We start from the raw sequence: 13,725 nt of genomic DNA on the forward strand, positions 1-13,725 counted from the left end.
AAATATTACTTAGCCATAAAAAATGAAATCTTGTCATTCATGACAGCACAGATGGACCTAAAGGATATTGCTAAGTGGGATAAGTCAGAGAATGGCAAATATTAAGTGATTTCACTTACATGTGGAATCAGTGAACACAAAACAGAAAATTTCGTAAACACGCAATACACATTGGTTGCCAGAACAGAGGATGTTGGGAGATGGGCACGATACATGGGGGGAGATTAAGATTAAAATTTTTAGTTACAGGGCACCTGGCTGGCTCAGTAGAGCATCTGACTCTTGATCTCAGGGTCATGAGTCCACTGGGTGTGGAGCCTACTTTAAATTTATAGTTACAAATAAGTCAATGGGAATGAAAAATACAGAGAATATAGTCAATAATATGGTCATAATTTGGGGGACAGATGGTAACTATAGTTATCTTTGGCATCGTATGCAGTACAGAATTGCTGAATTGCTATATTCTACCCCTAAAACTAATATAACATGGTATGTCAACTGTGCTTCAATTAAATACACACAGACACACACAGACACAGCCTTAACAATTCTACTAGGATACTCTTACCACTTCATCATTCACAGTTGTTTGCTGTAGGTTTCTCACTGTTTTTAATAGCCAGTATATTCCTGTATTTCATAGTTTGAGACTGTATGCCTATGAATTTAAATATTCTTCCTGTATCATCTGAAATGGCCATATTTGTTCACTGATAAAATTCAGATACTTAAAACTGCACCTTGCTCATGATAGGTACATAATAAATATTTGAATGAATTAATACAGGAGTTTACTTTCTAACAAATATGGTAATTTCACTTTTTTTCCAGCTTTATTAATATACATAATAATGTGTAAGCTTAATGAGCACATGTTGATTTGATAGACTTCTATGTTGCAAAATGATTACTTACACAGTGTTAGTTAATACCCACATGACTTCACATAATTATTTCTTTTTTTGTTGTGAGACAATTGAAGAGTCTCTGTCAACAACTTTCAAGTGTGTAGTACAATAGTATTAATTGCAGTCACCGTGCTGTAGAACCTATTCAGAACTGGAAGTTTGTACACTTTGATCACATCTTACTTCTCAAAATCCACAACACTAACCTCCTGGAAAAGCTATCCAAGAAAACGTTCATGTCCCGGATAGATCACACTGAGTTTAACAGATATAACACTGCAGTCTGACAAGTGGACCCCTAAATTGATCTCTGTCTTGCCCTGATCTTTAAACTGTCTTTGTAAATGTTCTATCTTGCTCCCACCACATAAGGCCTGGAGGTCACATCCAAGGTGTGTACCCTCTTAGGACCCATTAACCATAACTTCTCTCATAAGCAAGGCAACACTGATAATATAATATTTAAGCCTAAACTTCCATAAAAAAACAATCTTTCAAGCATAGCCATACTTCTGTTCACTGTTCTCATTACTTCTGTTCTGGGTGCTTTCATTTTACAGGCTGGAGGCCCAAACCCTGGAGGTAGTTTATTGTTTCAACCAAAGAGCAAATGCTGAGACCCATATCCAAGTAGTTATCTGCTGGGAAAGGATACCCCAGGCCCACATCCCAAATGTCATCACCTGTGCACAGAATCTCATTGCTGGCAGGGATACTGGCCTAAGATGACATCACTCCCTCCGAAGATCTCCCGAATAGAAATGACTTCGCCCAGTTCATGAGCTTCTGCACCAGCAATATCCGTGGCTGACCCTCCTAATGCAGAAAGTAGACAAAGGACAATATTGCTGATCTTCTTTTGATATTCTGTTTTGTTCCTGAGCTGCTTGCAGTCTGCTTAGCCCATTATCCAGGCATACCTGCATTCTGCCAAAACATACCCCACGCTGCCATGCTTGTAGGGGAATCTGACAGAAAACTATTTGTGTCTTTCCAAAAATAACTTTTTTCCAGGAGATACCTCACTCCTATTAGTCTGCCTCTTAACCCTGTGGGAAGAAGACCACTCTCCAGCACCTTCTACGGCAGCCCTCCATCTTTCCACCATGACCTCCTGCCCTGCATCACCAACCACAAAATACTAATCTTTACATCTATTTTATTATCATTAGCTCATGGCCTCCAACAGTGTAACTGCCAAGCTTGCCGCCTTGAATATTGTCAAATGCACACTTTATAAGTCCATAAAGATATTGTTAGAGTCCACACAATAATTTCATATCTTTACATAGTACCTACCAGATTTAATAGAGACCTTGGTTATGGGCTAGCCTACGAGGACTTCTTATACTCCCGTAATGTTTTCTATGTATTCCATGGCAACTTAAGCCATACTCTCTGATAATCACCACTACCATCACCCCAAAGTTTCCTTACTATCGAACCATCAGAAGATCAGTTGCCTTAATCATGTTCTCTTTTGCTCTGTGTTTATGATGCTTTGACACTTAAGGGATCAATCTGTCCAGGAAGATACTGCTCCTTCAGGTCTGGCTAATCCCTAAAGATAGTAAACAACTTGATCAAGAACATTTCTTTCTTGTGGAAACCAAATCATCCAGTATCCAATATCCCCAACCTCCTTTAACTCTTACGTGCAAAGCCAGTATTTCTCCTACCTAAGTCAACCCAGGGCCAGATACCAGAAAACTAGATACATTGCCTATGACCCAAAATCTGGTGGCATTAGTCAAACTAGCCAATTCTGTTCAGCCCTACCTTGCTCTTTCAGTGGAAACCCAATGAAGACTGTGGCCTGTGTTTTCTCCTTTCTTCAGACCAATTCTGAACCCTCATGGGGAGTCATGCTGTCTACCCTTTGGGCTGTGGTAAACTTTTCCTTCAGTGTTTTTAATCTCCCTGTGTCTTTATTCACTTTCAGAAATTAAGATCAAGGCACCAATCTACCATTTCTTTGCTTTTTTCATAAGTTTTACTACCTATGTATAGATCCCAAAGCAAAGTATTTCCCTCCTTAGTTGATTTTTGAACTATATATAAAAGCTTTTGTACTGAGTCATTCCTTTGTTATTTTATTCACTCACTGTGTATTAGTGTTCAAACTTATTAGGTAATTACAATGTTTTTCCAAAGTGTTTGTGCAATATCTCTGTGGTTTAATTTGCCTTTCCCTATTACTGATGGTATGAACATCTTGTCAAGTACTATGGCTATTTGTTTTCCTCCTTGTTGGAATACCAGCCAAATAGCTTTGGCTAATTTTTCTAATAGTTGTTCTTTTAAAATAATTTTGAAGTCTTTTGTTAATGTGGTACTCCTCATTCATGAATAACAAGATTGCATTAGTTTCCACTTAATGTGTTTTCAGTTTTGATATAGTATCTTAAGAAGAATATCTTTTTTTTTTTTTTTAAGAGAGAGCACGAGCTGGGGAGTTGGGGAGAAGGAGAAGAGAGAGAATCTTAAGCAGGCTCCACACCCAGTGAGGAGCCCTGTGTGTGCCTTGATCTCACGACCCTGAGCTGAAATCAAGAGTTGGATGTTTAATGGACTGAGCCACCCAGCACCCCAAAGAAAGATTTCTTAATTTGGGCATAGCTAATTTTGTTTCCAAAATTTTCTTTTACCCTGTGGTCATAAATATGTTCACCTGTCTTGAATTCCCAAATTTTTATACTTTTTGTTTCTCATTCATGTGCTTAATCCATTTAGAATTGGCTTTTCTTTTTGTTACCAATATGTCAAATTTTGTCTCATCCACCATGAACATAAAATTGTCACAAGACTATGTATTGAAAATTTTGCCTTTCTCTGAGAACACAGAGAAAGGAGCACTCTTGTACACTGTTGGTGGAAATGCAAACTGCCAGTCTGAAGAGCTGGTACAGCCAGTAGGGAGGGTCCTCAGAACGTTAAAAGTAGAACCACCCTGTGATCCAGTGATCACACTACTTGGTATTTACCCAAAGAAGACAAAAGTATTATTTCACATGCACCTCTGTTTATAGCAGCACTATCTATAATAGCCAAATTATGGAAACAGCCCAAGTGTACATTGATGAATGGATAAAGAAGATGTGGCATCTGTAACAATGGAATACTAGCCATAAAAAGGAATGAAATCTTGCCATTTGCAACAATATGGATGGAGCTGGAGAGTGTTATGCTCAGTGAAATAAGTCAGCCAAATATCAGATTTCACTTATCTGTATAATTTAAGAAAACAAACAAGCAAGGGGAGAAAAAGGAGAGGCAAAGCAAGACTCTTTTTTTTTAGTGTTTATTTTTGAGAGGGACAGTGCAAGTGGAGGAGGGGCAGAGAGAGAGGGGGACAGAGAATCTGAAGCAGGCTCCAGGCACTGATCTGTCAGCACAGTGCCCAATGTGGGGCTTGAACCCACAAATTGAGAGATCACGACTTGAGCTGAAGTCGGATGCTTAACTGACTGAGCCACCCAGGCACCCCATAAACAGACTCTTAACTATAGAGAACAAACTGATGGTTACTAGAGGGGAAATGGGGGGGGGGGGGGATGGGTGAAACAGATGATGGGGATTAAGTAATGCACTTGTGATGAGCACCAGGTGATGTATGGAATTGTTGAATCACTATTTGTACACCTGAAACTACTATTACACTGTATATTAATTGGAATTTAAATGAAAACTTTATTTTTTTAATGTTTATTTATTTGGAGGGAGAGAGCATGAGCAGGGAGGGGCAGAGAGAGCCGGGTAGAGGATCGAACCAGACTGCACTGACAGCAGAGAGCCTAGTGTGGGGCTCAAAGTCATGAACTGTGAGATCATGACCTGAGTTGAAATTGGAGGTTCAACTGACTGAGCCACCCAGGCTCCCCTTAAATTTTTTTTTTTTTTAATTTTTTTTTCCAACGTTTTTTATTTATTTTTGGGACAGAGAGAGACAAAGCATGAACGGGGGAGGGGCAGAGAGAGAGGGAGACACAGAATCGGAAACAGGATCCAGGCTCCGAGCCATCAGCCCAGAGCCTGACGCGGGGCTCGAACTCACGGACCGCGAGATCGTGACCTGGCTGAAGTCGGATGCTTAACCAACTGCGCCACCCAGGCGCCCCTCCCCTTAAATTATTAAAAAATAATAAATATAGTGAGTTTAAAAAAAAACATTTTTTAAAAAGTTTGCTTTTCTCTACTGATTTGGAGTGGAACATCAGCCATCAGGAGAAAAATCCATATAAATTTGGATCTGTTCTGAAGATTGTATTTTATTCCTTTGGTCAGTTGGGACTCATCTCTGCATGACTACCTCTTGCCTTCATTATACTAACTTTAACTGTGTCTCTTAATGCTGGAGAGTGCTATTTTTTGTGGCATTATTCCTTTTTTTTTTTTTTTTTTTTTTTTTTTGCAGTTTTGGTTTTTACTTTTTTTAATATTAAATATAATTTATTGTCAAATTGGTTTCCAGAGTGCCATTATTCTTAAGGAATGCTGTCTTTCCTTGGTTGTTTGCTAGAATTTGGAAATTACAGCACAGTTAGAGAAAAAGTTGGTAGACTAGTACAAAGGACTCCAATATAACTACTCAGATTCACTAATTCTTAAAGTTTTGCTACTTCTTTCTCATTCATTCTCGCTCTCCTGTTTCTTCTCATACATGTGTATTTTCCTCCTGAAATGTTCAAGGGTAAGTTGCATTCACCATGCCTCTTTAACCCCGTATTATTTTCAGTAGGTGTTTCTGAAGCACAAGAGTGTTATCTGATTTATAGTCCATATTGCTTTTATCAGCTGTTTCATGTTCTTATGGTAAAATTTATCCTTCAGTTCAAAGCGATGTATTGATTTCAATGGCCATGGTACTTTAACCAACTTCAAATATTTTCCTTAACTTTGTCTTTTATGATATAGACAATATTTAAGAACACAGCAGTTTCCTTTGTTGAATAGCTTTCAACTGCTGTTTGTTTCTTTTTTAAGCTCCATGTTTTATATAAAAAAAATTCATGTTTTATATTTTTGGCTGAATATCAAAAAAGAGACATATATATCAAAGATAGCACCTAGACAGAAGCCAATGAAGTCATTTATTCCAACATTGTTAATGTTAGTTTTGATTACTTTGGTAAAATACGGTAGGTGTCTGGTTTTTACTTGTACAAGTCTTATTTTCCCATTTATAATTAGTTGTGGGAGATCCATATATATTTTTATGTCAGTTTGTTAATTTCATCTAGGGCTTAGTCTACTTTTGATGAGATGTTAGCTGAATCTCTGAATCTCTAAATCATTCAAGGAGAATTTGAGTTTCTGGTATTGGACTTTACAAAAACCATGGTGTTTCTTCCTATATATTTATGTCTTCTTCAATGGAGTTCAATATTTTACAATTCTTTTTTTTTTTAAAGAAACAAAAGGAAAAAAAAGATAAAGCTAGCCCAATTTCTTACAATTTGTTCTTAACATTTAATAAACTTTTATATTCACCTTGCTATACATTAGATCTCCAGAATCTATTCATCCTACATAACTGAGATTTTGTGCCCTTGATCTACATTTCCTGTTACTTCCTCCCCACCCCCACCCCACCTAGCCTTTTGTAAGGATTATTTCACTTAGCAGAATGTCCTTCAGGTGTATCCATGTGGTTACAAATAACAGGATTTCCTTCTTTTTATGGCTGAATAATATTCTACAACACATACATATCACATCTTATGTATTCATCTATAGATGGACATGAGTTTTTTCCATATCTTGTATATTGTGAGTAGTGTAATTATCTTACTTTCAAATGTTATACCTTTTAATTTTTCTGATTGTGTATTGTATTTTATCCAGCTACCTTAGTAAACTTTAAAATTCTAATTTTTAGGTGTTGTTTTGGTTTGACACATAGGCAATCATATTATCTATAACTAATTACAGGGGTTTTTTTTCATACTAATTCTTACTTTATATATTTTTCCTGATACCAATAGAACAATACTTCCAGTACATTGATGACTAGAAAGTAGTAAAAACAGCATATTTGTGTTTTTCTTCATCTTAATGGGATGTGCTTTCCATCTTTACCATTTATTTTGTAGGTTGTTGTAAAGGCTTTTAGTAACCCTATTACCCTGCTTCTCATAGTTTGGGTAGGCTTTCTCCTGAATGCCTTCTGAACTTCTTAAATGCATTCCCTTTATTCCTCTAAGATATTTGTTCACTGAAATCATTCAAGTATGTAGAACTGTACCTGCGTTAGGTGCCTATTATTTGAATGAATGAATGAATGGAAGCATTTAAAAAATTTTTTTATGTTTATTTATTTTTGAGAGACAGAGAGAGTGCCAGCAGGGGCGGGAGTCAGAGAGAGTGAGACACAGAATCTGAAGCAGGCTCCAGGCTCTGGGCTGTCAGCACGGAGCCCAATGTGGGGATTGAACCCATGAACAGTGAGATCTCAACCTGAGCTGAAGCAGATGCCCAACCAACTGAACCACCCAGGCACCCCAAGAAAGCATTTTAAAAAATCAACATGGTATACCTTAGTAGAAGATGGCAGCATAGTAGGAGGACACTCAGCTCGTTTTGTCCTTCAAACACAACTACGTAGCTACCAAATCATTCTGAATACCCCACATATCAACCTGAAGTCTGACGAATAAACTCCACAACTGAAGGGAGAGAAGAAGCCGCATGGAAGAGGGTAGGAAGGGGGGAGACATGGTTTGGGGAAATGGATCACAGATGCTGTGATCACACAGAAGGGGGAGAGGGCAAGAGAGGAGGAGCACATAAGGGAAAGCAAGGGAGAACATTTCCCCAGAGCCATTGGCTAGGAAAATGAGAGGGGCTGATTTTTGTGAGTTTCTGCAACTAGTGGAGCTTAAAGACTGGAGGCTTTTTTTTAATGTTTGAGAGAGAGTGTGTGCAAACGGGGTAGGGGCAGAGAGAGAAGGAGAGAGAGAACCCCAAGCCCAAGCTGTTAGTGGGGCTCGATCTCATGAACCATGAGATCATGACCTGAGCCAAAATCAAGAGTCATGTGGATAGGTCTCTTAGGGTAAAGAAAGCAAAAGCAAAAGCAAAAATAAACTAGTGGGACTACAATAAAATAAAAAGGTTTTGCACAGCAAAAGGAATGATAAACAAAAGGCAACCTAGGGAATGGGAGAAGATATTTGCAAATGATATATCTGATAAGGAGGTAACATTGAAAAATATAAAAATATAAAAAGAGCTTATACAACTCAACACCAAAAAACTCTGAACAATCTGATTAAAAAATGAGTAGAGGTGCCTGGATGGCTCAGCTGGTTGAGCATCAGACTCTTGATTTTGGTTCACGTCATGATCCTAGGGTCGTGGGATTGCACCCACGTCAGGCTCTGCACTGAGCATGGAACCCAACGCATGCTCTCTCTCTCACTCAAAAAAAAAAAAAAGTTTAAAAAGTGGACATAGACATGTTTCCAAAGAAGATATATAGATGGCCCAGACACATGAAAAGATGTTCAATATCACTAATCATCAAAGAAATGTGAATCAAGAATGCCTGGGTGTCTCACTTGGTTAAGCATCTGATTTTGGTCATGACCTCAGAGTTTGTGAGTTTGAGCCCCACTTCAGGCTTTGTGCTGACAGCTCAGAGCCTGGAGTTTGCTTCAGATTCTGTGTCTCCCTCTCTCTCTCTCCCTCTCTCTCTCTCTGCCCCTCCCCTGCTTTTGCACTTGCTCTCTCTCTCTCTCAAAAATAAACATTAAAAAAAAAAAGAAATGCAAATCAAAGTCACAATGAAATATCACCTCACACCTGTTAGAATGGCTAAAATAAAAAATGCAAGAAACGGGCACCTGGGTGGCTCAGTCAGTTAAGCGGCCAACTTCAGCTCAGGTCATGATCTCATGGTACATGAGTTCGAGCACCACATGCGGCTCTGTGCTGACAGCTCAGAGCCTGAATCCTGCTTCAGATTCTGTGTCTCCCTCTCTCTCTGCCCCTCCCTTGCTCGCTCGCTCGCTCTCTCTCTCTCTCTCTCTCAAAAAATAAACATCAAAAAAAATTTTTTTAATGCAAGAAACAACAAGTGTTAGTGAGAATGTAGAGAAAAATGAACCCTTGTGCATAGTTGGTAGGAATGTAAGTTGGTACAGCCATTGTGGAAAACAGTATGGAGGTTCCTCAAAAAATTAAAAACAGAAATACCATATGATCCAATAATTCTACTAGTGGGTAGAATTCCCCACACAGGGAAAACTAAACCACTAATTTGAAAAGATATATGCACCCCTATGTTTATTGCAGCATTATTTACAATAGCCAAGACATGGAAGCAACCTAAGTGTCCCATCTATAGACCAATGGATAAAAAAATCAGGTATACATACACAATGGAATATTATGCAGCCATAAAAAAGGATGGGATTGTGCCATTTCAGACAACATAGATGGACGCAGATCATATTATGCTAAGTAAAATAACTCATAAAGACAATTATCATATGATTCTCTCATAAATAGAATCTTTTAAAAAATGAAAAAGCAAAATCAGAATCATAAATACAGAAAACAAACTGTATACACACACAATGGAATGTAAGTCAGTAAAAAAAAAAAAAAAAAATGAGATCATGCCATTTGTGATAACATGGATGGACCTAAAGGCATTATGCTAAGTGAAATAAGTCAGATAAAGAGAAATACCATATGACCTAACTTACACGTGGAATACAAAAACAAAAACAAAACAAGAAACAAACTAAAATACAGAGAACAGGTGTTTGCCAAAGGGGAGTTTGAAGGGAGATGGGTGAAGCAGATAAAAGAGATTAAGAGATACAACCTTCCACTTATAAAATAAATAAGTCACAGAGGGTTAGGGTTAGGGTTACAGTCAAGAATTTGTAACAACACTGTATGATGACTCATGGTAGCTGCAATTATTGTGCACATCAAGTAATATACAGAATTGTCAAATCAATATGTTGTATGCTTGAAACTGGTATAATGTTGTATGATAGTTATACTCAATAAAAAAGAAAAAAATGAAGGCTGAGTGATATAAGGAAGGAAATAACAGAGCAGAGCAGAAAGACATGAAATAATGACTAAAAAGACATTACAAATGATCAGTGAGACCTAGAGCTCTCTCTTTTGAAAGATAAACAAAATTGACAAACCTTCAGCTAGACCCATCAAGAAAAAGAAAAGACTCAAATGAGAAATGAAGAGGAGGGGCACCTGGGTGGCTCAGTTGGTTAAGTGTCTCTTGATTTTGGCTCAGGTCATGATCTCACAGGTTCATGAGATCAAACCCTGCATCCTGCTCATGCTGATAGGGCAGCACCTGGGATTCTCTCTCTCTCTCTCTCTCTCTCTCTCTCTCTCTCTCTCTCTCTCTCTCTCCTCTCTCAAAATAAATAAACTTAAAAAAAAAAACCAAAAAAGAAATGACGAGGAAACAAAAATATACCACAAAATATACTACATATACTACAGAAATACAAAGATTCTTAAGAGACTACCATAAACAATTATATGCCAACAAATTAGAAAACCTAGAAAAAAAAAAAAAGGTTGAATTCCTAGAAATATACAACCTGCCAAGACTCAGTCATAAAGAATTTAAAAATCTAACAGATCAAGGTTGAATCAAGAATCAAAAACATCCCGACAAACAAGAGTCCAGGATCAGCTGGCTTCACTAGTGAATTCTAACACTTAAAGGAGAATGAATTCCAATTCTTCTTAAGCCTACACAAGACAGAAGAGGAGGGAACACTTCTAAGTTCACTTTATAAGACCGACATTATCTTGATACCAAAACCAAACAAGGGTGCCACAAGAAAAGAAAATTCCAAGCCTATATTCCTGATGAATATAGATGAAAAATCCTTCAATAAAATTTCAGCAAATTGACAATATAGGCAAATTACTACACAATGAAGTGGAATTTATTCTTAGGGATGCAAGGATGGTTCAACATTGCAAATCAATATAATACATCACATTAGCAAAATGAAGGGTAAAAACCATACGAATTACTATCTTGTGCACCTGAAAATAATATAGCACTACAGTAACTGAAATTAAAAACTTTTAAAAAATCACAAAAAAGTCACACACCTAAAGTGTGACTTTGGCTGAGGTCATGACCTCACCGTTCATGAGTTCAAGCCCCACATCAGGCTCTCTGCTGTCAGCACAGAGCCCGCTTCAGATCCTCTCCCTCTCTCTCTCTGCCCCTCGCCCACTCATGCTCTCTCTCAAAAATAAACATTAAAGGGGCGCCTGGGTGGCTCAGTCGGTTAAGTGTCCGACTTCAGCTCAGGTCATGATCTCACGGTCCGTGGGTTCGAGCCCTGCGTTGGGCTCTGTGCTGACAGCTCAGAGCCTGGAGCCCGTTTCAGGTTCTGTGTCTCCCTCTCTCTCTCTGCCCCTCCCCTGTTCATGCTCTGTCTCTCTCTGTCTCAAAAATAAATAAACGTTAAAAAAATAATAAAAAAATAAATAAACATTAAAAAAATAAGAAAATCAATTTAAAAATCACAAAAACCCATATGATCATTTTAATAGATGCAAAAAAAAAGCATTTAATAAAACCCAACACTGATTCATGATAATAACTGTCAACAAAGTGGGTATACAGGGAATGTACCTCAACATAATAAAGGCAATTTATGACAAGCCCATAAATACCATCATACTCTGGGGAAAAGCTGAAAGTTTTTCCTGTAAGATCAGGAAAAAAGCAGCAACTCCCACTCTCATCACTTTTATTCAACATAGTATTGGAAGTCTAGCCAGAGCAAGAAAAAATAATGCATCAAAATTGGAACAGAAGAAGTAAAAAATGTCACTATTTACAGATGACATTATAGGATGTATAGAAAACCCTACAGACTCCACCAAAAAACTATTAGAACTAATAAATGAATTAAGTAAAGTTGCAGGATGCAAAATCCATATACAAAAATCTATTGTGTTCTATACACTAATAATGAATTGTTAGAGAAATTAAGAAAACAGTCACATGCACAATTGCATCAAAAAGAATAAATTACCTAGGGGCGCCTGGCTGGCTCAGTCAGATCATGCAACTCTTGATCTTGGTGTTGTGAGTTTGAGCCCCACACTGGGTGTAGAGATTACTTAAAAATAAAATATTTTTTTAAATTTTTTTTAATGTTTTTAAATTTATTTTTGAGACAGAGAGAGACAGAGCATGAACAGGGGAGGGGCAGAGAGAGAGGGAGACACCGAATCTGAAGCAGTCTCCAGGCTCCGAGCTGTCAGCACAGAGCCTGATGTGGGGCTCGAACTCACAGACTGCGAGATCATGACCTGAGCCAAAGTCGGATGCTCAACCGACTGAGCCACCTAGGTGCCCCAAAAATAAAATATTTTTTGAAAAAGAATAAAATACCTAGGAATAAATTTAATGAGGGAGGTGAAAGACCTGTATGGTGAAAACTATAAGACAGTGATGAAAGGCACTGAAGACAAAGAAATGGAAAGATATTACATGCTCACGGATTGGAAAATATCCATACTATCCAAAGCAATCTACAGATTCAATGCAATCCCTATCAAAATTCCAATGGCATTTCTCACAGAAATAGAATAAACATTCCTAAAATTTGAATGGAACCACAGAAGACCTTGAATAACCAAAGCAGTCATGAGGCAAAAGAACAAAGCTGGAGGTATCACACTTTCTGATTTCAAACTGTTATCAAAATTATACAGAGCTAGAGTAATCAAAAAAAAAAAAAAAAAAAAAAACAAAAACGTATGGTAGGGGCGCCTGGGTGGCTCAGTTGGTTGAGTGACCGACTTCAGCTCAGGTCATGATCTCACAGTCTGTGAGTTCAAGCCCCACATCGGGCTCTGTGCTGACAGCTCAGAGCCTGGAGCCTGTTTCAGATTCTGTGTCTTCCTCTCTCTCTGCCCCTCCCCCACTCATGCTCTGTCTCAGAAATAAATAAACCTTAAAACAAAAACAAAAACAAATACGTATGGTATAGACACATGCATCAGTGGCACATAATAGAGAGCCCAGAAATAAACTCATGTATTTTTGGTGAATTAATTTATGACAATGGAATTAAGAACATACAACAGGGAAAGAACAGTCTCTTCTATAGATGGTGTTGGGAAAACTGGACAGGCATGGGTGAAGAAGTGCAAACGGAGAAAAAAAAAAAAAGAAGTGAAAACGGACCACTATCTTACACCATATACAAAAATTAACTCAAAATGGATTAAAGTCTTGGGGCGCCTGGATGGCTCAGTCGGTTAAGCGTCCGACTTTGGTTCAGGTCATGATCTCACGGTCATGGTTCAAGCCTTGTGTCAAGCTGTGTTCTGACAGCCTGGAGCCTGCTTCTGATTCTGGGTCTCCTTCTCTCTCTCTCTCTCTCTCTCTCTCTCTCTGCCCCTCCCCCACTCATGCTCTGTCTCTCAAGAATGAATAAAAAAAATTCATGTTAAAAATGTTTTAAAAAATGTTAAAAAAAAATTTTTTTTAATGGATTAAAGACTTGAGTTTAGGGGCACCTGGGCGGCTCAGTCGGTTAAGCATCCAACTTCAGCTCAGGTCATGATCTTGCAGTTCATGGGTTCCAAGCCCATGTCGGGCTCTATGCTGACAGCTTGGAGCCTGGAGCCTGCTTCTAATGCTGTGTCTCCCCCTCTCTCTCTGCCCCTCCCCTACTCATGCTGTCTCTGTCTCTCTCAAATATAATCACTAAAAAAAAAAAAGGTTAAGGGGCACCTGGGTGGCTCAGTCAGTTAAGCATCTGACTTTGGCTCAGGTCATGAT

At 38.3% G+C, this 13,725-nt stretch overlaps 1 protein-coding gene and 1 long non-coding RNA gene across 17 annotated transcripts in view; one reads left to right on the forward strand and one right to left on the reverse strand.

Moving 5' to 3' along the window:
• The window catches only part of LOC109254159 (uncharacterized), a 37,703-nt gene extending 34,636 nt beyond the window's left edge, over positions 1–3,067 (forward strand). For all 8 annotated transcript variants that reach the window (XR_008420586.1, XR_008420584.1, XR_008420587.1 and 5 more), the window contains one exon: positions 1,472–3,067. This is a non-coding gene — a long non-coding RNA (uncharacterized LOC109254159). The remainder of the gene's footprint in view (positions 1–1,471) is intronic.
• The window catches only part of LOC109254155 (zinc finger protein 846-like), a 110,570-nt gene that overhangs the window by 20,623 nt on the left and 76,222 nt on the right, over positions 1–13,725 (reverse strand). The window lies entirely within an intron of this gene.

Source organism: Panthera pardus, unplaced genomic scaffold (genome assembly GCF_024362965.1).
Source record: "Panthera pardus isolate Hobbes unplaced genomic scaffold, ASM2436296v1 HiC_scaffold_8, whole genome shotgun sequence".
NCBI lineage: Eukaryota > Metazoa > Chordata > Mammalia > Carnivora > Felidae > Panthera > Panthera pardus.